General features: G+C 51.9%; 1 long non-coding RNA gene across 2 annotated transcripts; it reads right to left on the reverse strand.

The window, feature by feature from the left end:
* Positions 1–319: 319 nt before the first annotated feature.
* LOC106973204 (uncharacterized) lies at positions 320–17724 on the reverse strand. Of its 2 annotated transcripts, none has more exons than XR_008293961.1 (4): positions 17664–17724; positions 16748–16926; positions 14745–14804; positions 320–1560 (listed from the first exon to the last, which is right to left on the reverse strand). It is a non-coding gene; the product is annotated as an uncharacterized LOC106973204 (long non-coding RNA). The 2 variants fall into 2 exon arrangements; XR_001429954.3 differs by lacking the exon at positions 320–1560 and adding an exon at positions 12869–14601.
* Between the last annotated feature and the right edge of the window lie 6832 nt (positions 17725–24556).

Raw genomic sequence — 24556 nt, forward strand, 5'->3', positions numbered from 1 at the left:
CTGAAGGTACATTCAAAACTCAAGTGACATCTCACTGGAGGAACACAAGTCACAACTCTCTGCTTCTCCTTGGTCAGTTGCCCAAAAGGGCCGAAGGGGACACTTAAGAGACAAGGGTCTCTGAAGGATAGAGAGGTTTAGAGTACCTATGATGAACAGCTGGGTATTCAGTACTGCTGGGATGGGAGAGGCTGACATAGGAAGGAAGGCACCAAGACAAGGGGAGTGAGCATTCTAGCGGCAGGAACAGCTCATAACAGTGCTCATTACTTACTGAGCTCTTACTGTGTTCCTTCACTGACTTATTTTATTTCATTTGACCTTTACGACAACATGCTAGGAGGTAATTTCCAATCATCCTTCTCTTATAGAAAATAAAACTGAGACTCAGGTTGAGTAATATGCCCAAAGTCACACAGCTAGCAAGTTACAGTAGAGCCAGGATTCAAGTCCTATGATCCAGCTCTTGTGCTATACTTTGCCAGCTCAGTGAACAACCACGTCATAGGATCACAGGTTGTGGCAGATGTCGGCACCCTGCCCACAACTCCTTACAGGCAAATAACCTGCTAGACACTCTTAGAGACCCGCCCTATGAACTCGTTCCCTTAAGCATTTCCAGAGTCTAAATCAGGAGCCTCCCCTCCTACCCACAAAGTCTCATATCCCTCCTGTATTCCAAGGCAACCTAGGAGTCAAACTGGACTCTTCCCTCTCACTCACCCCCACATCTCACTGCTCACCAGGTCCTATGTCTGTCATCTGTCTTCTGCAGGCACCCTCTTCCCTAGGCCTGTGAGCTCTGGCCCAGGACAGCTCATTGACCCCCATCCCCATTCTCCCCTCTTGCAGGCCCCAGGAACCTGCAGCTTCCCACCTGGGCAGTCACAGGCCCTGGATGGGGTCTTCCTCCACCCACCTTTCTGACTATGGATCACAGATCATACAAGCCTGCACGGCATCTTGAAGGGGGACCTGGGATCCCCCACATCCTAGTTTGTCCTCTTGGTCAAACAGCTTCCTTTCAAAGCCTCAGTTTCCCCATATGGAATCTCCCATCTGTCAGTTAAAGAGCCCAGAAGTGGATAAGACTGGCCGTTACCTCTGAGGGGCTCAGAGTATAGCAGCAAGACAGATATATGATAAGATTATTAAAACAGTCTGATAAGCTTCTGGAAGGGAAGCATCTGAAAGAGAAAGAGCACGACGAAGGGAGCAATTAGGTAATTAATAATGACAGTTACTGTTTATTGATTTATCTATAATATGCTAGGCATTTTACTTGTATGAGTTCACCGGATCCTAACATTCAACTTTCCAATAAGACATAATTATCTTACTGTTTAGATAAGAAAGAATAGGTTTGGAGAAGAAAAATAATTCTCTCAAAGCTACAGCCAGAATGTCCTTGGGATTTCCAATACTCTTCTTCTTCTTATACTCGTAATACAGACTCATCCACGACCTCCTTCCAGTGGTGTCTGGGCCAGCCTGAGTTTCCCCATTTGCCCAGAGAACAGTTAACATGAGGTCATCTCTCTGTGGCCTCCATTTTCTCATCTTTAAAACAGGAATAATAATAAAACCCACCACAAAGGGTTGAACTAACGAGCTGACAGATGAAAAGCATTTAGAGCAGTGCCTCAATGTGCCCAGCACAGAGTCAGGGCTACCTGGTGACATCTTCTTCTTAGTAATGTTATGTTTACTGTTCTCTCCAGGGCCACCATCTTGCCTTGAGCCTCCAGATCACTGTGGGCTAAGGAGCCCATCGTCCATGTTTATCAAACAATACAGAAGAGAGTCGCCTGCACTGACTGAGCTGGAGGTGAAAGTCTCCAGCCTCCTCCCACCTGCCTAGCTCTTCCCCAAACCACTGTGAGCAAACTTCTCCCACACCCCCATTTGCACCACCCCTGTGGGGCCCCCAGCCACCTCCCTTCCCCAGCCTCACAAACCAAAAGAAAGTGGGGAGGGAGGAGTCAGAGGGGCCCGGGAGAGGCAGGTAGAGAAAGGGAAAAGGCTGCTTTTCCCCAAGGGTCTAAATTTAGTGGTAAAAGGTATGCTTGCAGTTCATGATCAAAACCCTTCTGCTTCCAGGAGCGCCAGTGTTGGCAGCTATATCTATGACCAGCCAAGAGACTCATGTCAGAAACTGCCCATTCCTGGTGAATTTCAATGAGGTGCCCTTTCTGCAAGGAGGAGGGAAGCCATCATTTAAAAGACGGAGGCTGCTTTCACTTGGCAAGATAGGGTGATAGAGCAAGTGCTGCCTTGGGGCACACAAGGGGAAGGCTGGGGGTCTTTGCCCACTGTGGGTCACATGCAGTGCGTGTCAACAAGGTCCCTGCTCTGTGCCTTGTCTTGGGTTGGGTGCCAGCCCACGGGTGCATCTGACACCATCCCACAAGTAAACAAGCAATTACTAGACAGAGTGAAATGTACCAGGATAGAGGGATGCACGTGAGCTCAGTGGGGAGGGGGCAATGGAATCATAAACCCAGCGTGGGACAGAGAGGACTTCACAGAGCAGATGGCATTTGAGGAGGGTCTTAAAAGAGTAGGAGTTCATCGGGCAGAGAAAAGGGCTGGGGTGGGCGTGGGGAAGCATTCCAAACAGAAGGAATAGCATGAGCTAGGACGAGGATGTTTCACGAAAGCCCAGAGTATCAGGATATGATGCCTTGTAGGAACTTGTTAGGGCACCGGGGAATGGTGAGGAGTGAAACTGGAAAAGAAGTTGGGGCCAGGCTGTAAATGCCATGGTTCAAAATGTGGACTTCTGGGCGCCTGGGTGGCTCAATTAGTTAAGCATCCAACTTCGGCTCAGGTCACAATCTCCTGGTTCGTGAGCTCAAGCCCTGCGTCAGGTTCTGTGCCGACAGCTCAGAGCCTGGAGCCTGCTTCAGATTCTGTGTCTCCCTCTCTGCCCCTCCCCCACTCATGCTCTGTCTCTGTCTCTCAAAAAATAAACATTAAAAAAAATTTTATGTGGATTTCCTCTTTTAAAGGACTGAAGGATTTTAAAAGGGGGATGATATGATGCAGTGAATGCTTGGAGAGGCATGAGGCATGGATTGCAGGAGATGTAAGAATGTGGATATTCTTGACATTTCTAGACTAGAGGTAATGAGGTACCCAGCCTAAGATTTCTGGCTTGAGGCTGGAGGAGAAAAAGAGGATGCTGAACAACTCAACATCAATCATCATCATCATCATCATCATCATCATCATCATCCCATTTAAAATGGGATTTAAAATGGGCAGAAGATCTGAATAGACATTTTTCCAAAGAAGACATATGGATTGCCAACAGACACATGAAAAGATGGCCAACATATAAGTCAAAACCACCATGAGGGGTACCTGGGTGATCTCAGTGTTCATGAGTTTGAGCCCCAGGCTGGGTTCTGTGCTGACAGCTCAGAGCCTGGAGCCTGCTTCAGATTCTGTGTCTCCCTCTCTCTCTGCCCCTCCCCCACTTGATCGATCTCTCTCTCTCTCTCTCAAAAATAAATAAATAGGGGCACCTGGGTGGCTCAGTCATTTAAGCATCCAACTTTGGCTCAGGTCATGATTTCACGGTTCATGGGTTCAAGCCCCGCGTTAGGCTCTGTGCTGACAGCTCACAGCCTGGAGCCTGCTTTGGATTCTGTGTCTCCCTCTCTCTCTGCTCCTCCCCTGCTTGTGCTCTGTCTCTCTGCCTCTCAAAACTAAATAAACTTTTTTTAAAAATTATAAATAAATAAATAAACAAACATTTAAAAAGAAAAACAAGACAAAAGCCAAGTTCATAGATCCAGAGGACCGACTGGTGGTTGCTAGAGGCAGGGGTAGAGGGGTGGGAGAAGTGGGTGAAGGGGGTCAAAAAGTAAAAGACCTAGAAATTTTTATTTGAAATCAGAAAAACCAATCAAAGGCTAGATTTTTACTGTGGGACATGAGTTGATAGTCAATCATTAATAAAACATATAAACTTTCACCCTTACTGATTTTTTTTAATGCTGAAGACCTATTAGCTGAGGAATGAGCGAATTAATACAGGGGGAGACAGAAAGGGACTCTGGGTCAGCCGCAGGGTAGGTTGGCCAACCAGATGACAATGTCTGAGCATTCTCTAAGAGCAACAGGGACCTGGAACTCTAAGCCAGCTGGGATGCAGGGTCTGAGACCCTAGACTGGCAAGAGGTGGGCCTAAAACCAAAGTGCCCAGCCCCTATCTCCCTGCATCCAGGATGGCAAATCTATTTCATCCTACATGCCAACTCTGATGGATTGGTGGTATCTACCTAAATTGTTATTTGAAAAGATTATAAGACCATATCTGGGCCCAATGGGAACGAAAACTCTGATTGATTAGCAACATCTGTCATGGACACTGGGTTGGGAGAAGTCGTACATGTATCTCACACTTGTTTTCCCTGCACTACCTACGTGGATTCCCTGCGAAGAATTATTGAGAAGAGTCTTGGCGGCCTCACTCCATCAATGCAGTTAACCGAGAGCAGTGAGTGTGCATGGGGGTGCACAATTAATAGTTGGAAGCCATGAGGCAGACCACCTGTACTCTTTGAACCTCCAGCTGGTGGAAACTAGGGGGGCACGAGGTGTCTCCATCTCTGGGGCTGGTCCCTTAGAGACGCCTCCTGGGAAGCGCGCCTGGGTGGCTCAGTCAGTTGAGCGTCCGACTTTGGCTCAGATGCTCAGCCTTTGGCTCAGGCTTGAGGTTTGTGAGTTCAAGCCCCAAATCAAGCTCATCGTTGTCAGTGCAGAGCCCGCTTCGGATCCTCTGTTCCCCTCCTCTCTGCCCCTCCCCACTCATGCTCTGTCTCAAAAATAAATAAAATAAAATATTAAAAGAACCCCCGCCCTGGCAAATCCATGGACTCCCCCAGACATTGACCAGCTGCTGGAATGCCTAAGCATTCAGAGGTCATGTCAAGAGGCAGTACAAGCCACCAAAACTAAGAAAGGGCATCTTGCAGGTTAGAAGTTCTCCATGTGGGACCCATGGATGAGCTACAGGAGTATAAACCCCTTGAGATTCTGTGTAAGTCGTTCCAAGTATGTGAATTTTTCTCAAAGGAGGTCTTTAGTGTTTGTCAATCTCTCAAAAGAGCCATGGCCAAAAAAGGCTTCACTCACTGTTCAAGATGAAAGAGAGTAATGAGATACAAGTGAATTCTGCTGGGGTGCGGAAGACGAAGCATCCAGATCTCAGTAGGAAGTGAACTTCTGGGGGTATCATCTGTCTACTCAGCTAGTATAATCCACTTAGCTGTAAAAAGTATCTTCCAAATGTGGCATGCAAATCTGGGGCTACTTTTAAGTATTGGGTAGTTGGCTGAGCTTAGAAATCCAGGGAGGAATTTTTTTCTCAAAAAATATTGTTAATTTTTGTCAATCTCTCAAAGAGATCCATGCTTCCCAAAAGGCTTCAACCATTGCTCAAGAATGAAGGAAATAATGCTATCTATAATCAAATAACCAGAGAAGGTTTGGGGGACCAGCAAAGGCAAAAAAAAAAAAAAAAATCTTGCCTCCGTTGTCCTGGGAGCACAGTTAGAATTGGCCACACATAACATGATATCCACCTCTGGAAACTGTGGTTTTTTAGGAAGATGCTTTGGCCATTATGTTGGGAATTTGGTGGAAACTCCCGACGACTATTAGGCTTAGGAAACTGCATCACCTGGGGGTCGGGGCTCTGGGTCAGGGCTGGTAAATGGGATGCAGAGACCTGGGTTGGCAGTACTGGCTCATGACCTGTGACACATAGAGCTGAGTCCCTTTCCTCCAGAGCACTGATGTCCACTTGCACATACCCATGAATTGGTGTGTTAACATGTCATCTATCTGTTCCTGAAGTCTGCCAGCTCTGGGAGAACAAGGATGGTGTCTACTTTTGCTCCCACTGTCACCTGGCAGAATGTTGGCCACATAGCAGATACATTCAATTAAGTATTTTGTTGATTGAAAAGGTGGATGGATGGATGGATGGATGGATGGATGGGCGGGCAGGGTAAAATGGTCCATCTGAGTGGAAGAATCTTAAGGAAAAACGAAATCCAGTGTCTCAATCAGTTTGGCATTTGGGAGGCCATGCAGGATAGGAGCTCAGAGAACAGACTTGGAAGTAAGAATGCCTAGTTTGGGTCTCAGCTCTGCTGTTCACTTAGTGTATGACCTTGGGCAAAATACTTAACCTCTCTGTGCCTCAGTTTCCTCATCTGTAAAATACGGATGACAACAGGTCCTACCTCGTAGAGCCACTATAAAGATTAAATGAGTTAATACATCTAATATTAAGCAAAGTACCTGACACATAATAAGCACTAGGTAGGGGGGCACCTGGATGGCTCAGTCGGTTAAGCCTCTGACTTCAGTTCAGACCACGACCTCAGGGTTTGTGAGTTTGAGCCCCACATCGGAGTCTCTGCTGTCAGCGTGGAGTCTGCCTTGGCTCTTCTGTCCACACCCCTCACTCTCTGCCCCTCCCCCTACCTCTCAAAAATAAATAAACATTAAAAAAAATAAGCACTAGGCAGTAACATTTTAAGAAGCTAAATAGATATGGAGAATTGAGGTCTAAGGCAAAGGAATTCAGGGGATAACAAAGGCTTGAAAGCAAAAGTGGTCCACACTCCAGCACTCAGGCTACTGAACTCACGCCCCTGCAGCCCCCTCCCCAACTCCTGCAAGGACCGCACCGTGTGCACGGAGTCTGCCACAGTGACCCCCAGAGACAGCCCCTCAAGGCTCTTGAGAGAAGTTTACCCTTTGGCCTTTGGCACTGATTATGTACAAAAGGAAATTGGATCCGAATCATTGCCAAGCACCCTCTGTGGATTCTTCAGGTCTGGGACATTCACCTCCAGTCCTCCCGAGTTTGACGGTGAAAGGGAAGTGGCTGGATGAATGGGAGAGGAGGTCTGAGGGCCTCAGGACACCAGGCTTTATATGGACCGTCCCACAATCCGCTTCTCTTGGCGCAGGTCCCCCCCAAAACGTAACTAAGCACCCGATGCCTCCCTACCCGCCCTCGTAAATAACAATAACGGTAACAACTGCTCAGAATGCAGTCTGCCTCAGTCACCATCTCTGAACAGAGCAAGCAACACATCTTATGGAGGGAATAAGGACTCTGATCTACAGGGCCCATTCAATGTAGGCACGTTCCCAGTAACTTCGACCCCAGGCCAAATTATGTTGAAATCCATTACAAATTAAAGACAGCAGGTCTCCTTGAAAATGTTCGTGTCAACTGCCATTTTGTTTCAAGGGGGCAGAGCGAAAACATCATCATCACAGTGGCAATCTTGATCCTTTTTGCTAGTCCCCAGATGTGCCAAAATAAATCCATTTCTTCTAAATTTATCAACGCGTTGACAGACCAAAAAAATGCCAAGCTGTCAGTTGAAACAGAGACCTCATTCCGGTTTTCAAAATAAATGCACCCGAAGAAGTCCTAGGGTGGAAATCGGGCTGGACTGCGGATCAAAAGACCCAGATTGCAGCTCTTGGTGTGGTCCTCACTGGCCACGGGGATTTGGGAAGCCACTTCAAGCCTCGGGGCCTCAGACATCTCCTCTGCGACGAGAGGGATTTGGACTAGAGTATACTACGTGGAGAGAAATTATAAAGTTTAATGTGCCTTGCTTTGCCCACATGCAAATTCTCTGAGTCCTGCTCTCCTGCCCTTCTTCCCTCCAAACACTGATTGGTCCTCCTTCCTCCGCGATCTGTCATAAATAAGTGAACAGGGCAGGGTGGGGCAAGGGGAGGGGCTGCCTGCGGCCCTGGAGAGCTCATTAGTGGGAACAGCTTCTCGACTTCTGATCTTCAGCCCCGATTCACTCCAGCGGTCACAGGCAAAAGGAGAGGAAAACGAGGAGGTGGAGAGAAGTGTTGGGTACCGGGCATCAGGGACTCCTGAGGGGGTGGGCATCGTGACTGGCTGACAGGCAGAGTCCTTCTAACTCGGAGCGCACGGAGTGTCTGGCCAGGCTTGGGCGCTAGACTAAGCATGTGCGGACCCCAGAGGACGACAAGGATCACCCACCAATAAACTGCAGCCTTGAAGGACGTGAACCCCTTCAGAAACCCGCCTCCCTCCGCAGACAGGTCAAAAACAAGCCAGATTGCCGTTGGAGGCCTTCTCAGAGACCAAGCAAAGGAGGCGGTTTGCAAAGGCCCCTTTAACAAGCAGAGAGCTGTGGGGGAGGAAGTGAGTCCGGGGATAGAAGTCTGCAGAGGCTCCAACACCAGAATGCCTATGGAGCTGTCCACTGTTCTGGAGGCCTCTGCCTGAGGCGGTCAGCCAACACCGTGTCCTGTCTGACCTCAGCCAACGCCAGAGCCAGATCCTGCCCAGCTCTGCTTCGTGCCTGCCCGTGACTCCCCCCCGCCGGCCTGCCCCACTTCATGCCTGGGCTGACTCCTCTGCCCAGAACCGTGCAGCCACTTACGTTAGCTGCTGCCTGTACCTGCGGTCCGTGCATCCAGTCCTTTCACACCCTGGCAGCCTCGCTCTCCACTCAATTCCTGAAAACAGAGCTGTGAGTGCTAAATACGTCACAGGGAGAGGCACTGGGACTTGGCCCAGCACCCAGAAAACGAGGCTGCAAGATCAGAGGCAGGAGAACGCCCCCCCTCCCCCACAGTCCTCCCCGAGTGCCCCAAACTGATGGCAGAGCAAGGCTTTGCTGACGACAGAAACCTATTCTCCCACACATCAGCCGGCTACGCAGGCGCCTGGCCCAAGTGGAAATTCCCCAGCAGGCTCCCTGGGGCGCCACCCCACCCTGCTTGGCCCCACAAATACACTGCCTTTAGGAAGTTCAGAAACACTTTGTCACCAGCAGCTATCAGGTGGCGAAACGCAGCACAGAAGGGTCACAGTCAGGACACGTGTCTACCCCTCCCCTTTCCTGTTCCCAGCACATGACCTGGAGCAAGTTGCCAAATTTCTCCAAACCTCCATTCTCCCATCAGGGTTGCCACAAGGCCGTGATGGGATCATGGCCATGAAAGTGTGGGAAACGACAGAATACGGTGCAAGGGGTGGTTCCTGTCGTTCCTACCCAAACCCTAGCTCAGCCTCCACATTACTCTGAGCCTGGTCGAGGAGGATTCTGGAAGCTGGCTGGGAAAGGAGAGCGCGTAAGTATTTCTATGTGCAGGGGCTCTCACACACGCTGTCTTACTTAATCCCCTTGAGGCAGATGGTACTGTCGGCTTTCTACAGATGAGGTTAAACTCATTGCCTAAGGTCATGTGGTGCAGGGGCCGCCAAGTCAGGATCTGAACCCAGTTCTGTGTGGCTCCAAAGCCTGTACATTTTAACCACCACTGGAACCGCATCCCTCTGGCCTAGTTACTACCGGCCCTTCCAACAGGACCAGATCTTGTTTCCAGAAACCCAGAAAAGCACCACCCCCCCCCCCACCACCACCTCAAAGGAAGGCTGCTGATGTCACCTGCCTCTCATATCAGATCTCTAGTCTGAGCTTCTGTTCCGAGCCAGATCTCACTCCCAGTTTGCCAAACTGTCTGGAACTTGGCTTTGGACTAGGGCCCAGGAACCAGCCTCTTCGCTCAACCCCCTCCCTATACCCAGTACCCCAGCCACCTCCTCTCCACAGGCAGGGGTGCTGGAGACACAGCGTGTGCCCTTAGGCCAAAAGTTTTCAAACATTATGGTGCTTAGGAATTAATTACTAGGGAAATGCAAAGTCATCATCGCAGAGACCCTGGAGCAGCAGATATCTAAGGGGCCCAGAAATCTGCATGTGTAACAAGGTGATTCCAGTGTTCCCATTATCCTGGACCCACAGTCCTGTGGTCTCTCCTCTGGGCTAGAAGGTGAAACTGACTGTAAATTTCAAATATTACCTTTCTAAGGGGCTTTGAGGCTGGGTAACGTTCCCTCTCTTCCTCCAACTACAGATGAGAAAATCGAAGCCTAAAGAGAAAAGGTGATTCCTTTCATTTTTTAAACAAAATATTTAAGTAATCTCTACACCCAACGTGGGGCTCGAACTCACAACCCCAAGATCAAGAGTCACACACTCTTCTGACCGAGCCGGCCAGGCGTCCTTTCAGATCAGACCACTGGTTACACAAGCCAAGACGGGGGCTGCTCCACACCGTCCACGAGGTCCAGAGAGCAGGGACACGGATGGGGGGAGGTGAAGCCGTAGCAACCCCACAGCCCTTGGGTCACTTGGTTGTGGGGTCATGGGTCAACTCAGCAGGGAGCTAGGAGCCTTTCACACTGATTTATGAAGGGGCCTCCACTGGAAGACTCCTGGGTCGGGCTGCCATTTGTTACTTCCCCAAAGAAGGCTCCAAAATGACGATCACAGCACCTGACCCGAAGGCACGCGTGCGTGGACACACATGCACACATACACACAGCCTCTCATTAGTAACTCCCAGGCCATCTGGTGCTGCCACTACCGGGGCTCCTGGGCCTGGGTGTCAGGTGCAGGGGCCGTGACAAGAGGTGGCACAGAGCTGGATTCTTTTGGCTGGCAGGAGAGACGTTTGCGCAACACACTGAGCTAGAATGGGGAGACACCCGCGTGCGCCCATACCAAGGTGTGGGTACGGGTGGGTTCCCGGGAGCTGCTCAGCTCCTTGGGTCAGAGGTCTGCGGCAGCACTGGCCCGCAGAGCTTTTTGTGCTGATGGAAACGGTACGGAAATGACACGTGACGTCTGCTCCGTCCAATACTCCAGCCACGAGCCGCATGTGGCTAGTGAACACCGGAATGTGGCGAATGAGACCGCGAAACATTCATTTTATTCTAACACATATTAAAATGACTTAAAATATCGAGCCACTTAAATCTCACTAGAGACTTACGAGTAGGGACCATTACTTCCTTCATTTATAGCATGAGGAAGCCGAGGCACAGAGCTCAAGTGACTTGTCCAAGGTCACACGGCTGTAGAGTGGTGGTGCTCAGGACTGAACCCAGCGGTCTGGATCCAGAGTCTCTCCCAAAGCACTAGAGTAAGCCACGCCCTGTGGCAGGCTGCATTCCTGCCTCACCGTCCGTGGCACACCGCACATGTACACACAGCCAGGGTCTGAACCAGGAGCCTGAGCAGGCACCAGGCTGAGAGCAGAATCGGAGCTCTGCTCTGGAGGGGGACGCTAACTTGGTGCAAGAGAGCCCCCTCCCCACCCCCATACCTTGGCAAGGCCCTGGTGGAATGCATAAAACCCCAGCAACAGCATTGGGAGCCTAGACTCAGGGAGAGAGAGTCAGGTCTCTGCATGATGGAGAGACAGTCTGATAGGAGGAGCCCAGTCCCTGCCCTGGAGCACCTCCCCATCAGCTCCCCATCAGACTGAAGAGACAGTGAAACTGCAGAGGCTCCAGCTGGGGGTGTCGTGAATCGGAGGACAGGTGTCCTGTTGAACTGTCACCCCCCCACACACACACACACACCGTCTCCACGTCAGCTGATGCCCAGAACGTGTTTGCGGTTCCTGGGAGCCTCAGGATAAGCCGCTCCTGAGCCTCTCTGAAAGCGAAGGTCTGGAGGAAGTATGGCATCACAACGATCACTTCTCCCACACTCCGGGGTAGGAGAGCCCTGCTACAGCTAATTAGGAAAACGCATTAAGAACACGACTTACAAATGGCCCCACGATTCCCAGCATCTCATTTGCATTGAGCCGTTGTTACCTTATTGATTATATTAAATTAGGAGATAGTCACACCGTCTGCAATGCAACAATTATCATCATCAAACCAATTAGTATCAAATAGGATGTGGTCCCTGTCGCTCCAGCTCTGCACTCGGCTATTTCCAACACTGTCAGCCGGCCTTATGAAATAATTGTGTTTCTACCGAAACAGCGGCAATCAGCAGAAATCTTCCCAAGAGACCCACGTCTCTCTCCATGGCTCCGTGTCGGGATATCTTGTCACGCAAACACAAGCAAAATGACACAACTGGTGTCTTCGGCAGCAAAAGTCTCAAGGGGGACGCTGTACAGACAAACTGCACCAGGCCACAGACACCCTTGATTAGTTCATCACCACACTCTCATGCAATGACTGGCCGCCCACGACCCATCCGTGCACGTCCTGGGGACTAGAATATACACACAAAACACATTTAAAGCCCCTCGCTCACACACACCCCTCAAGCAAAGGAACACGGCAAACTCACACACACACACTGACACATGTCACCCTCTGGCATCCCCACCACACACGTCTGCAACCAGCACACGTGTGTGCAGCTCACACGCGGTGATTATACACCCAACGGGGAGCCCGAGTGGCTCAGTTGGTTAAGCGTCCGAATCTTGGTTTCGGCTCAGGTCATGATCTCATGGTTTTGTGAGTTTGAGCCCCACCTCGGGTACTGTGCTGACAGTGCAGAGCCTGCTTGAGATTCTCCCCCTCCCCTCTCTCTCTGCCCCTCCCCTGCTCACACTCTTTTGCACAAAAATAAATGATAAATTTAAAAATTATACACTCAACACATAAAAGTAAGCCCACATGGGATCCAGATTCACACACACACACACCAGCATACTCACAATGATTTGTCACAGTCACACAGAAGCACACACTGCACAACACACTCGTGAGCACACGACGCTTTTAGAGACGTTCTAGATGGAATCAGTCTGCCCCAAGGATCCCTAAGACCCCTGCTCATGACTCCTTAGCACAGAAACCTCAATCCTTGTCCTCACTGACGCACAACACTCCGGGTCTGGCGTATCGCTCTCAGCGGTGTGGTTGGAAGCCTTGTCCAAGGTCACTACCCGCTTTGTGATTCTCCCTCTTGGGGACAGGGGAGGTGGCACGGGAGGGGACTCAGGCAGAAAACCGGATGCTCGGACATTTCCTATGATAAGGCAGCCCTTGGAGAGGGAAGCTCCGCCACAAAGTTTCTCTGCTACGTCGGTGCCTGTTCATTTGCTCACACAGTTTGAACCCGCTTGCCACTTACCGAGCGCACCGTACCCCGTACCCGTCACAGCGACTATTCCTTCGTTTACGCATTCAACACTTCCCGCGTGCCTCCTGTAAGCTGGTGCTATTCGGGACACTGGCGAGTCCACACTGAACAAAAACGGTCCCCGTGCTTGTGACACTGCGAGTCTAGAGGAAGAGACAGATGATAACGGAATAAACCGCTACATATATAAAATGTCAGGACCTGCGAATAAAAATAAAGCAGACACGGGGCGGGGAGGGTGCTGTTTCAGGTGAGGGCATCAGCAAAGGCCTCGCTGAGGAGGCGACATTTGAGCAGAGACCTGCCGGAAAGAGAGGCGAGCCAGCCGTTCGAACACCTGGGAAGAGAGCGAGCCACAGCCGAGGGAACGGCCAGGGCGAAGGGCGTCCAGCAGGGGCACGCGTGGCATGGCTGGAAGCCGAAGCACGCCCCACACAGCTGGGGAGAGGGAGCCAGAGACAGGTGTCGCCTCCCTCGGGTGTATTATCTCACTTCATCCTCACAGCTCTGGAGGACTCGATAATTATCATCTCCAGTTTATAGACGAGAAAGCTGAGGCTCAGAGAGGCCACATGACGGCACCAAACCACACGGCCCTGAAGATACTGAGCGGAGACACGCATCCAGGGCTCCCCACTCCAGGGCCGCCTCTTGGGCCGGGACCCTCTCCTGCCCTCACACAGCCGACTCGATGCCAGGCCGAGTCCGGTCTGCTAACACAGAATCGCGCTGTCGCTCACTGAAGCATGGTCACCCAAATCACCACTGACCTATTAATTCATTGCTAGAGCTCTCATTACACACATTATTACGACGCACACGATTATGGTCCTAGTGGAGCTCACAACTGCAAACAGCATTAATAACTCAGTGCTCTTTCCGTCACGGCTAATGGGCCCCTCCCAGAGTCTCCCACACAGACACACGGAGCCCGGGAGGGACTCCGGCGGGTGCTGGACAGGGGGCGGGGGGGAGCTTCACAGCCTCTGCAGTCTGCCCCCCAAGCCACCTGCAGCCGCCTCTCCCAACCGTCCCAGGGAGTCGGCCACGGCCACACCGACCCCACGGCCCTCCTCTCCCAGGTGGACTCTGCGGTCTGGACTCGCTTCCCTTCACTTGCGTCTTCGGGTTTGGGAGAGAGAGAGGGCAAGTGGGGCCCCGTAACCCGCAGAGAACCGGACGCGAGCGGCAGAGGATCCGCAATTCAAGTTCCAGGCGTAGGCGAGAAGGAAGCCCCTCAAAACAAAAGAGACAGCAGAGGTTCACAGCCAGTGCCAGAAACCCCTCCAGAACGAGGTGGGAAGAAAATTCTAGCTGTAAACACTGCCTCGCTGAATCTTCATGACAGCCCTGTGAGAGAAGGATTGGTATGCACGCCGTACAGATGAAGAAGCCGCAGCTCAGAGACGCTAAGCCACTTGCCTGAGGTCACACAGCCAGTAAGTGGAAAAGCCGGACTTGGAATCCGAGTTGGTCTGCCATCACAGGCTGTGGCCTTGCCTGAATCGCCCGGATCAGGGACACACCAGGGGGACTGAGGAGGATCGTGGCACGTCCAGCCAACTGTAAGACCCTCACGCAGCTGCGGCCCTCTCCCTGCAGGTGCCTGTGGGGGGAGGCACAGGGAACTTAAGAGAGAGCAAGAGGGGCAAAGGGCTCTCTCCCTCTCTCTCTGTCCCTACCCCGCACTCCCTCTGTCTCGGTCTCTCAAAATAGATAAACTTTAAAAGAATAAAATAAAATACTCACCTCAAACGTCATCACCTCTATGAAGCCACCAGTGAGTGACAGGACTCTCACAGGCAACAACTGTGTAACACAGAAGGGTATAAAAGTTCATTTCTCCCCCTCCCTGCCTTCAATCTCCTTCCCTGAGGTCACAACAGAGGGTGCATATTCTTTCATAGAATTTTCTAGGCCCATACAAACACGCAAATCACATGTGTGACCTTTTATGTTTTCCTTTTTATTCCTTTCTACTTATGTGTTTTGTGGAGGTTTTTTTCCTTTGTTTTGTTTTGCTTCAAGTTTTTATTTAAATTCTAGTTAGTTTACATATAATGTAGTATTGGTTTCAGGAGTAGAATTCAGTGACTCACCACTGACATTTAACACCCAGCGCTCATCCCAACAAGTGTCCTCCTTAGTACCCAGTCCACTTATGTGTTTAATTAAAAAAAATAGGATTTGGGGCACCTGGGTGGCTCAGTCGGTTAAGCATCCGACTTCGGTTCAAGTCATGATTTCATGGTTCATGAGTTTGAGCCCTGTGTCAGGCTCTGTGCTGACAGCTCAGAGCCTGGATCCTGCTTCAGATTCTGTGTCTCCCTCTTTCTCTCTCCTCCCCTGCTCATGCTCTATGTCTGTCTCTCAAAAATAAACATTAAAAAAAATTTTTAATAGGATTCACATGACTCTACACTTGTTTTGTTCACTCAGGACAACTCGGACAACCCTCTAGGTCAGCATGTGTAGACAGAGCTCCCCTCCTCCCTGTCCGCTGTGGCCACCGAGGAGCTGAGCCAGGCTCCAGTTAACCACTTCCCTCTCGATGGGTATTCAATGGTTTCAATCCATCACTACAAACCGTGCTGGAATGTATGTCTTTGTACATGTATCTCTATGTTCTGAGGCTGTTACTCCCACAGGGCAGATTCCCAAAAGAGGGACTTGTGAATCAGAGGGTGAATGTATTTTAAATTTTAATTGCTACTGCTGATTTTGTTCCTTAACATTTGTAGCAATTCTTGCTCGGGGGTGATGTATACCAGAACCCTCTTCCCACACCACGGCCAGCACTGGATGTTCACGGTCTTTCTCACTCTTGCCAATAGACAAATGATAGTACCTACTTCATAAAGTTGTTGTGAGGTTTAAATAGAAAATACAGTATCCAGCACGTAAGCTCTTAATAAATATCAGCCATTTATATAACTCTGATGTCACCTTATTATCATATATCTAAGGAAAGCCTAGAGTACATGATGACCTCTGGGTTCGGGAGATTGTATTTTTTTTTTCCTAAAAGTTTATTTTGAGAGAGAGATCCGGGGAGGGGCAGGGAGAGGTGGGGGAGAGAGAGGATGCCAAGCAGGCTCCGCACTGCCAGAGCAGAGCCCGACGCAGGGCTCGATTCTACGAACCGTGAGATCATGACCTGAGCTGAAGTCCAATGCTTGACAGACTGAGCCACCCAGGCGCCCCAACTGCATTTTTTTTTTAGGTAGATCTGAATTCCAACCCAGCCTTCCCTGCCCAGCTGCGTGGCTCTCGGCTAGTCACTTTACCTCCCCAACCCTCAGCGGCTTCACCTGTAAAAGGGGCACCTGAATGAACCCTGCACATTCTCCTTCATGAGGAAATAGCCAAGTAAATCCGTGACTGTGAGGTCATCTTTCAGACTCCATTTGAGTATGGAGATTTACGCTCTCGGTTCCACTAATAACCAGGCATGATCTCTGAGTGGTTACCCAGAAGCCACTTCTTAGGAGAGCAGGGACCTTGACAGTCAGAGGAGGAGGAGGAGGTCCCGTGATCCTAGGCCTCGACCCTTCAACCAGGCATCCTTGAGGACAAGGCAGACACAAGAATATGGGCACAGGGTCATCTCAAGGGCCCCAAAAGAATCTCCCCCCATCCGTGGCCCAGAGAATACTGGCAGATGTCTGAAATTTCACCACTAGAGACCCATGCCTCCCTGCAACACCCCCTGGGGGGACCGGGTCCACCCCTAGGCTTCAAGCATTGCTTACCAAACGTTTCTGAGTCCGTGCTCCGTGGGAGGCACTGTGCTGGTGCTCGTGGTACCCCATGACCAACTCTGTGCTTGACTGTATCAAGGTCATCTCTCCCCCTCTGACTTCCCTCCATGCTTCAGACCCACATCTGTCTCCTAGAAATCTCGCCCTCAGTGTCCTGCAGGCCCCTGAAACTAGGCATACCCCAGAGTGAGCTTACCAGCCCCTTCCATAAACCTGCCCCTCCCTCCTCTCCTCCTGCTTCCCCAACCCCAGGCCTGGCCTCTCCCTGCTCTGGGCCATCATGCCAGAAGCCTCCGCATCCACCCACTCCCCCACCACCTGCAACCCATCACTTACAGAGTCATAAATTCGGCTGCCTTCTCCTTCCCCGCCCCCCCCCGCCCCGCCCCCAGCCAGGACTCAGATGAGGAGAGTGAGGCAAATTGAAGGAGGCACGCACAGGTCCCTGTAAGTGCTGACCCTCGGAGTGAGTGCCTTCTTAAACTCGGGAACCCATGGGGCACCTGGGTGGCTCAGTCGGTTAAGTATCCGACTTCGGCTCAGGTCATGACCTCACAGGTCGTGGGTTCGAGCCCCGTGTCAGGCTCTGTGCCGACAGCAGAGCCTGCTTTGAATTCTGTATGTGTGTGCGCACGCGCGCGTGTATGCCCCTCCCCCCCTCAAAAAAATAATCGAAAAATTTTTTTAAAAACAAACCTGGCACCCTAGCCACCTCAGCCGCCCACCCTAGTCCAGGCCAGCTCACCACCAGCCCTCTCTGGGCTAAGGCAGGAGCAATTGCCTGGTCTCCCTGCCTCCCCTCTCGGCCTCCAATCATCCTCTTGCCTGTGGCCAGATTTATCGTCCCAGATCCCAGCTTTGACCCAATCGCATCCTCAAGCATCTCCCAGGGCTCGCCACCGCCTACCGAATTAAGTACCAAGCCTCGCACTCGCACAGGACAACTTCGCCAGCGCGCACCCAACTTCGCCAGCGCGCACCCAACTTCCCTTAGAATCTTCCCTGCCCAAAGCTTCAGAGCTGACATCTGATTGGACCGCAGATAAGCACCAGACACAAAAGCAGCCCGGCCATAGGCTACATGATAGCCTATCACATGGCCTGACACAAAAAGTTCTACCCGGAGACCATGGGCATCAGCTGAGCCAATCAGCTTTCTTCTCTCAGGAGTTTGTACTAGAAGGAAAAAGAGGACATAAAATGCAGAAGAAGCTGGACCCCGGGTCATGTTAACAATTAATGGACTTCTTCCAGCTGCAGCGGTCCTGGTGCCATCTCAAATCCAATCAGCCTTGGCTTCCCAGCCCTGTGACAGCGCCTCTTATTGGATCTCCATAAGAGGGCCCTTATGATGCCAGTAGGGCCTTGTGTGAGCTAGCTTGAGTGGACCGCTGATCCAGAAAACCAAAACATTCACAGCTCTTTGCAGTACAGCCCTGCTTAGATTCTTGGCTACAGAAAGCCCCTCAAGCCGGCAGGGTTGGGGCTGGCTTTTATTCCAGGGATGCACTGAAACCAACATTGCCCTGTCTGTTAACTAAAATTTAAATGAAAAAAATAAATAAAATACAAAGATGCAGGGAATTTCCTGGGCGAGGACAAGAAGTGGGGTGCAGAAGGGCACGGGGAACCAGTCCTTTCTCTGCAGTCCACTTGGTCCCTAGATAGGCCCACTCCCAGCTTCCTGGTTGGAGATCCCAAATCCACCTTCTCCCAGTCCCAGAGCTAAATTTCCAGAATAGAGAATCCGATTGACCATTTGAGTCTGGTATCCAATCGCCATGAACCAGGAAATCAGTTCATAGGAGAGACACGGCCCCGGAGCCTTTGAATTCCACCCCTAGGTTAGCCATTGCCCTCTCCTGGTTCACCCCCAAACCATGACTGTGTTCTTGCTAAGGTTCTGAGATAGGAACCAGAAGGGGTGAGGGGCTGCTTTTCCTGACCTTGAGGGCCTGGCACTAGGTGAGGAAGGCTGGATCCCACCAAGATCCTGGGGCAGAAGACAGCTGTCTGGAGAGGGGTGTAAACCCCAGCTCCTGCCACACAGCCCGGAGCCTGGCTGTGACACTCACACACCCACGAGAAAAGGGGCATCTGATGTTTCTGTGCAGTTCCAAAAAGCTGGAGACATCTCACACCCACAAATAATAATCATGATTTTCTGTAATTATTATTTGTGTATTTTGCATAATTGTCATAATTATTATCATCAGCTCATCAGCCTCCCATCCCAGTGTGCTCTCCTCCTGTCCTCAGCCCTGAAATCTGATCACATGGGGCACCCTTTCCTGCCTCTGACTTCCTCCCTAGTGCTGGTTCTTAAGGATTCTTCCAGAAAACGGGGTGGAACGCTCCTGAGGGTTCTTCTGCCTTGCTTATCCCTCCAGAGTATTTCTGGGCCTTGGTGCCAACTCTGTGCAGGGCTGTGCCTGGAGGAGGGGTGGGGTGAAGGGGGGGTACTGGGTGAAGGCAGGGAAGGGAGGATAGGGGGAGATAGAGGGAAATGAGAGGAGCTGGCTTGTTCACTCGCTGCAGTGGGTGCATTCCAGTGTGTGACATCACATCCGCAGCCTGAAACCAGTCACGGTGGGAGTATTTACCCCACAGAAATTGGCAAAAGGGTGTTTTTCCAGTGAGCTAATTGGTAAACATTTATCAGCACGCCTTCAAACCCACCCTCCCCACCCCAGACTGGACATTCTTTTTTTTTTTTTTTTTTTTACTTTGAGAGACAGAGAGCATGAGCTGGAGAGGGACAGAGAGAGAGAGAGAGAGAGAGAGAGAGAGAGAGAGAGAGAATCCCAAGCAGGCTCCACCCTGCCAGTGCCGAGCCTGACGTGGAGCTCGAACACACGAACCATGAGATCATGACCAGAGCCAAGATCCAGAGTCGGACGGATGCTCAACTGACTGAGCCACCCGGGCACCGCCCCAGATGTTCTTTTAAGGCTGACGTATAACCATGTCACTGTCCTTTAACGGCTCTATGTGACCTACAGGTGAAGTCCAAAGGCCTCCAGAGCCCTGCATGACCCAGCGCCAGCCCATCACCCTGGCCTCCAGTCTTACCATTCCCCAGATCCTTCATATGTCTCTGTGCCCCCAGAGAAGTCCCCTCCCGTCTCCTCGACAGGCACCCTCGCTCAGATTTATGTTCACCTGCCTTCTCCCCTTTCCCCCCTCGGTTTCGGCTGTGACTACCACACCTCTCTGGGAAGGCTTTGGGGCCTGGGTCAGAAACCCTTCCCTGATGCTCCCGTCCGTCCCCTACTATCAGGGTAGCACGTGTCTTCACCTGCATCCACCTGTCGTGGCCCCACTAAACTGCTTGCAGGGTCAAGTCTCATGGACTCATTCTTTCACCTTCAGCCCCTGGCACAGAGTCCAGCCACGTTGAATTGAATAGACTCAAACTGCATGGAGTCAAATAGAGTCCACACCACAGCCCAAGACAGGCTGTGGGCAGTGTCCCAGCAGAACCCGAAGGGAGTGCCCTGGGAGGTCAGAGGGCAGGATGCTTCTGATGGGGACACGGCCCCAGGGAGAAACACCAGGACACACATTAGCAGGCAGGACAGGTGCCTTCCTCTTCACTGCTTCCTGTCTACCCAGCCCTCTCAGTGGGCCACCCTCACTAATGGGCCCCCATGCTGCTCCCCTATCCGCCCCTGCTTGATCTGCAGCTTCCCAACACTTTGGGTGCAGGAACCCCCACATGCACCTGCCTCATGTGCCCATGCACACCTGGCTTCCCCCCAAAAGTGGCTGAAGCTGAATTTCCCAGATCCCCAGAGGACAACAGCGGGGGCTCGATGTTAGACAGCAAACTTAGCTTAAAAGGGGATAAAACATGGGGTCCCTGGGTGGCTCAGTTAGTTAAGCGTCCGACTTCAGCTCAGGTCATGATCTCATAGCTCCTGCGTTCAAGCCCCGCATCAGGTTCTGTGCTGACAGCTCAGAGCCTGGAGTCTGCTTCAGATTCTGTGTCTCCCTCTCTCTCTCCCCCTCCCCTGCTCATGTTCTTTCTCTCTCTCAAAAATAAATAAACATTACAAAAAAATTTTAAGGGAATAAAATGTGGTCTTTCTTGCACACTTAAATATGCAGACCGAGGTGCCTATATCATAGGTAACATTTATTGAGAACTGTCAAGGAGGAACACAAAAAGCAGCAGAGTTAAATTGAATAATAAAAAATAAACAAAACCGAACCTGAGTGCTTTAGTGAGCTACACAGGGTCCACACACCAGTGGAGATATTCACTGAGCAGTTTGCTAAAGAGAAAAAATCCAGGGTTTTCTTTTTCTTTCTTTTTTTTTTTTTAATGTTTATTTAGTTTTGAGAGAGCACAAGCAGAGGAGGGGCAGAGAGAGGGGGACAGAGGATTGGAAAGAGGCCCTGCGCCGACAGCAGTGAGCCGGATGTAGGGCTCGTGAACTTACCAACCATGAGATCATGACCTGAGCCAAAGTCTGTCACTTAACTGCTTCCCCCGCTTAATCGACTGAGCCACCCAGGCGCCCTAATCCTGGGGTTTTTATGCTAGAAAAGGGACAGGCAGCTGACAGCAGTTCTGTTACGTGAGGATGAAAACTGGTGGAGGGGCGCCTGAGTGGCTCAGTCAGTTAAGCGTCCGACTTCAACTCAGGTCATGATCTCGCGGTCCGTGAGTTCAAGCCCCACGTCCGGCTCTGTGCTGATGGCTCAGAGCCTGGAGCCTGCTTCAGATTCTGTGTCTCCCTCTCTCTCTGCCCCCCGCCCCGACTCGCGCTTTGTCTCTCCTTCAAAAACAAACATTTTTTTAAAAAATTTTTTTAAAGACCTTGAGCAACTCAATCCCTAAGTTTCCTCTTCTATCAAATGAGAATTATAATAGTATCTAACACACAGGGCTGTTATGAGGGTTAAATGCGTTATTACACGCAGAGTCCTTGGAATGGTATTTTGTAGAATCTTTTAAGAGTTGACTAATCCTCGGATTATCTCATTTAATGTTGTCATCAAAGGAAAGACACTATTCTATTTTTTTTTAAGTTTATTTATTTATCTTTGAGAGAGAGAGAGAGGGAGGGAGAGAGAGAGAGCAAGTGGGGGAGGGGCAGAGAGAGAGACAGAGAATCCCAAGCAGGCCACGCACTGTCAGCGCAAAGCCCAAAGTGGGGCTTGATCCCACAAAACCATGAGATCATGACCTGAGCCAAAATCAAGAGTCAGAGGCTTAACTGACTGAGCCACCCAGGCTTCCCTCTCCTTCCTTTTCTTAGCACCATTCACACCCCAGGGTCTAAGAATTGGCAGTGTAATGCCAAGGCCCTAGGGAGGCCCCTCTCAGCGTGGCCATCATTCAACAGTGATGCTGTGGAGACACGACTATCCTGGCCCCTCGGACCCCTTCAGCACCGCCAGCACACTCGGCAAAAGCTGGGAACCACACAGTCCCCTGGGCATCCTGCCTCCCCCAAGCCAGGGAACAGACAAGAGTCCCCTCTGCCCGGGCGATCCCAGAATTCCCTTGTGTCCTAGTCTCTTGAATCCATAAAGATTCTCCCTCTAGTCAGGAGGAATTCATCTCTTTCTCTCTCTTCAATAACCTCTCCCTGCCCTTCCCAAGACACCCAGCTTAATCCTCTGGAGAGGCTCCAGCTTTTGGCAGACAAAACCCCAGCAGAGAAATGTCTTGCACATCTCTCTTCCTACCCGGCCCGCCACCCTCCCTGGAGCACGGAAGCTCAGGCCAGCCGCCTGCCACAATGGAGGGAAGAGACAAAACGTCACTACCTCTGACCGTCAGTGCACGGGAATACGGGTCGGCGCTGGGATTCTACTCAGGGTGACTCTCCCAGACTTTGGAGTCCAGCCCAGAGGTACCAGGCTGGCCCCGGGGCACCAGTGAGATAGCCCCAGAGGAGGCCGCAGTTTGGTGGGGACACACACCCCAGCTGACCAATACTATGCGGAGCAGAAGCTTCGATGGTGGTTTGAAGCTTAGCACTGAGGGAAGAGCTATCCATTCCTTGTGGGAAAGGCAGAGAACGCTTCCAGGGAGGGGAGCGATGAGCTGGGCCTTACCAGCTCAGATGGTTAAGAGGCCCAGCAGAGGGGGCAGCTGGAGGCTTAATACCGCCCCGGTGTCCAAGAAAATGGTGCCAGGTGGCCCTGAGCATGGTGCCATGGGGGCGGTGAGATAGGGAGGTAGGTAAAGGTCAGTAGTCAGAGGCCTGGGATGCGGGGCCAGGAGCTTGGACTTTATCCTGTAGGCAGTGAGGGGTCACTGAAGGCTCTGCAGGAGGGAGGGATGTGCCTAGGTGGTGCCCTAGGGGTGGGGCAGTGGGCCCGGCATGCCCAGGGGCTACGTGGGGCCTGCCACCGGCTGCCAGCGAGAACAGCTGCCCACCTGCAGGCCGACTGAACACATTGTGCCTGAAGAGGCCGTGGTGGATTTTTCTAAGCCCGCACTTGACTCTGTCCACACAGAACCCGCCCGTGTGCGGTCTTTGGGGAGGCTGCCCGGGAACAGCATATCGATCAGGCTGCAAGGAGAGAAGGAGGAAAAACACCTTCAAACAGAAGAGCTTTAAATCCGTTATTGGTTCCTAAAGAGCCAAGACCACGAGCACACGCAGGCCGGCTCTGAGCCAGCCTCACGCGAGAGACACAAGGACATAGAGGCAAACACGTGGGTGCAAAGACACACGCGTACACAGAGGCACCCGCGAAGCCACCGAAGCAGCCGCTAGTGCTCACAGCTGCAAGCACAGAGCGACAGTCATGTGTACTGACACATACCTGCAGCCCAGAGGCAAAAGTGCACAGGCGCGTGCAGGCAGAACAGCCCAGAAGGACCTGCATACGCCCAGAGAGACGCATTTCCACGAACCTTCAGCCGAGAATACGCCTCTACACGCGCAGAGACGCTTGCGCATGCGCGCGGACACACACCCAACAACCCACTCTGAACTCCCCACCCTTGGGCGGGTGGCGCCCTGCTCACCACCTTCTTTCAGCCTCCAGGTGTCCTGTCAGGAGCGGAGGGCCCCTGGACTCCCTCCTGTGACAGTCAAGGTCACAGGATGTAAATGACTCAGAGCTACCCCACAGTGGGGCAAAGGGGGCACGTCAGTTGCCTCCGGGTAGTTCAGGGTACACGCACGGCACAAGGGTCGCGGAAGAGACTTCTAAATTACTCATGCCCGGGGCCCCACGCCCACCCCCAGAGACTCTGATCCGATTGCTGAGGGGAGGGCACTGGGCACGGGTAGGGTTTTAACCCTCCCAGGTGATGCCAACGTGCTGCCCGGGTTGGAGATTTTACTGGAGCAGCAGATCTAGCCTCTGGGGTCCCGCGAGCATCCTCGTTCTCCGGCAGGACTGCCCCAACACGGGATCCTGAGGGCGCCCTTCGCCACCCTCAGGAAGCCCTTGACACCCCGGGTCTGACGCACCCCACTCCCCACCCCCAGACTCTCTTCTAGGAGTCCCTAGTGCAGAGCGGAGTCGCGCTGGCGGGCGTGCCCATCCGCGCACTGCGACTGCCCCCTGCTGGACAGAGACGGCCGAGCCCGGCTGCCGGCGGACCTGTTCCCACCGCGGCTGAGGGCAGGCTGACGCGTGGAGCGAGCCAGGCTCGCGCAGTCCTGCAGAGGAACCCCGAAGCGTCCCCAGACCTCTGCTCTGCCCCTTCCTTCCAAGGGCCAGCCACCTCTCCAGTCCCAGCCATCTCGGACCTGGGTGATCATAAAGGTCCTTTTTTGTTCATCTACTCAATGATAGCCACTAATGCCATTGACCTGGGGGGGC

This window comes from Acinonyx jubatus, chromosome C1 (assembly GCF_027475565.1).
Source record: "Acinonyx jubatus isolate Ajub_Pintada_27869175 chromosome C1, VMU_Ajub_asm_v1.0, whole genome shotgun sequence".
Lineage (NCBI taxonomy): Eukaryota > Metazoa > Chordata > Mammalia > Carnivora > Felidae > Acinonyx > Acinonyx jubatus.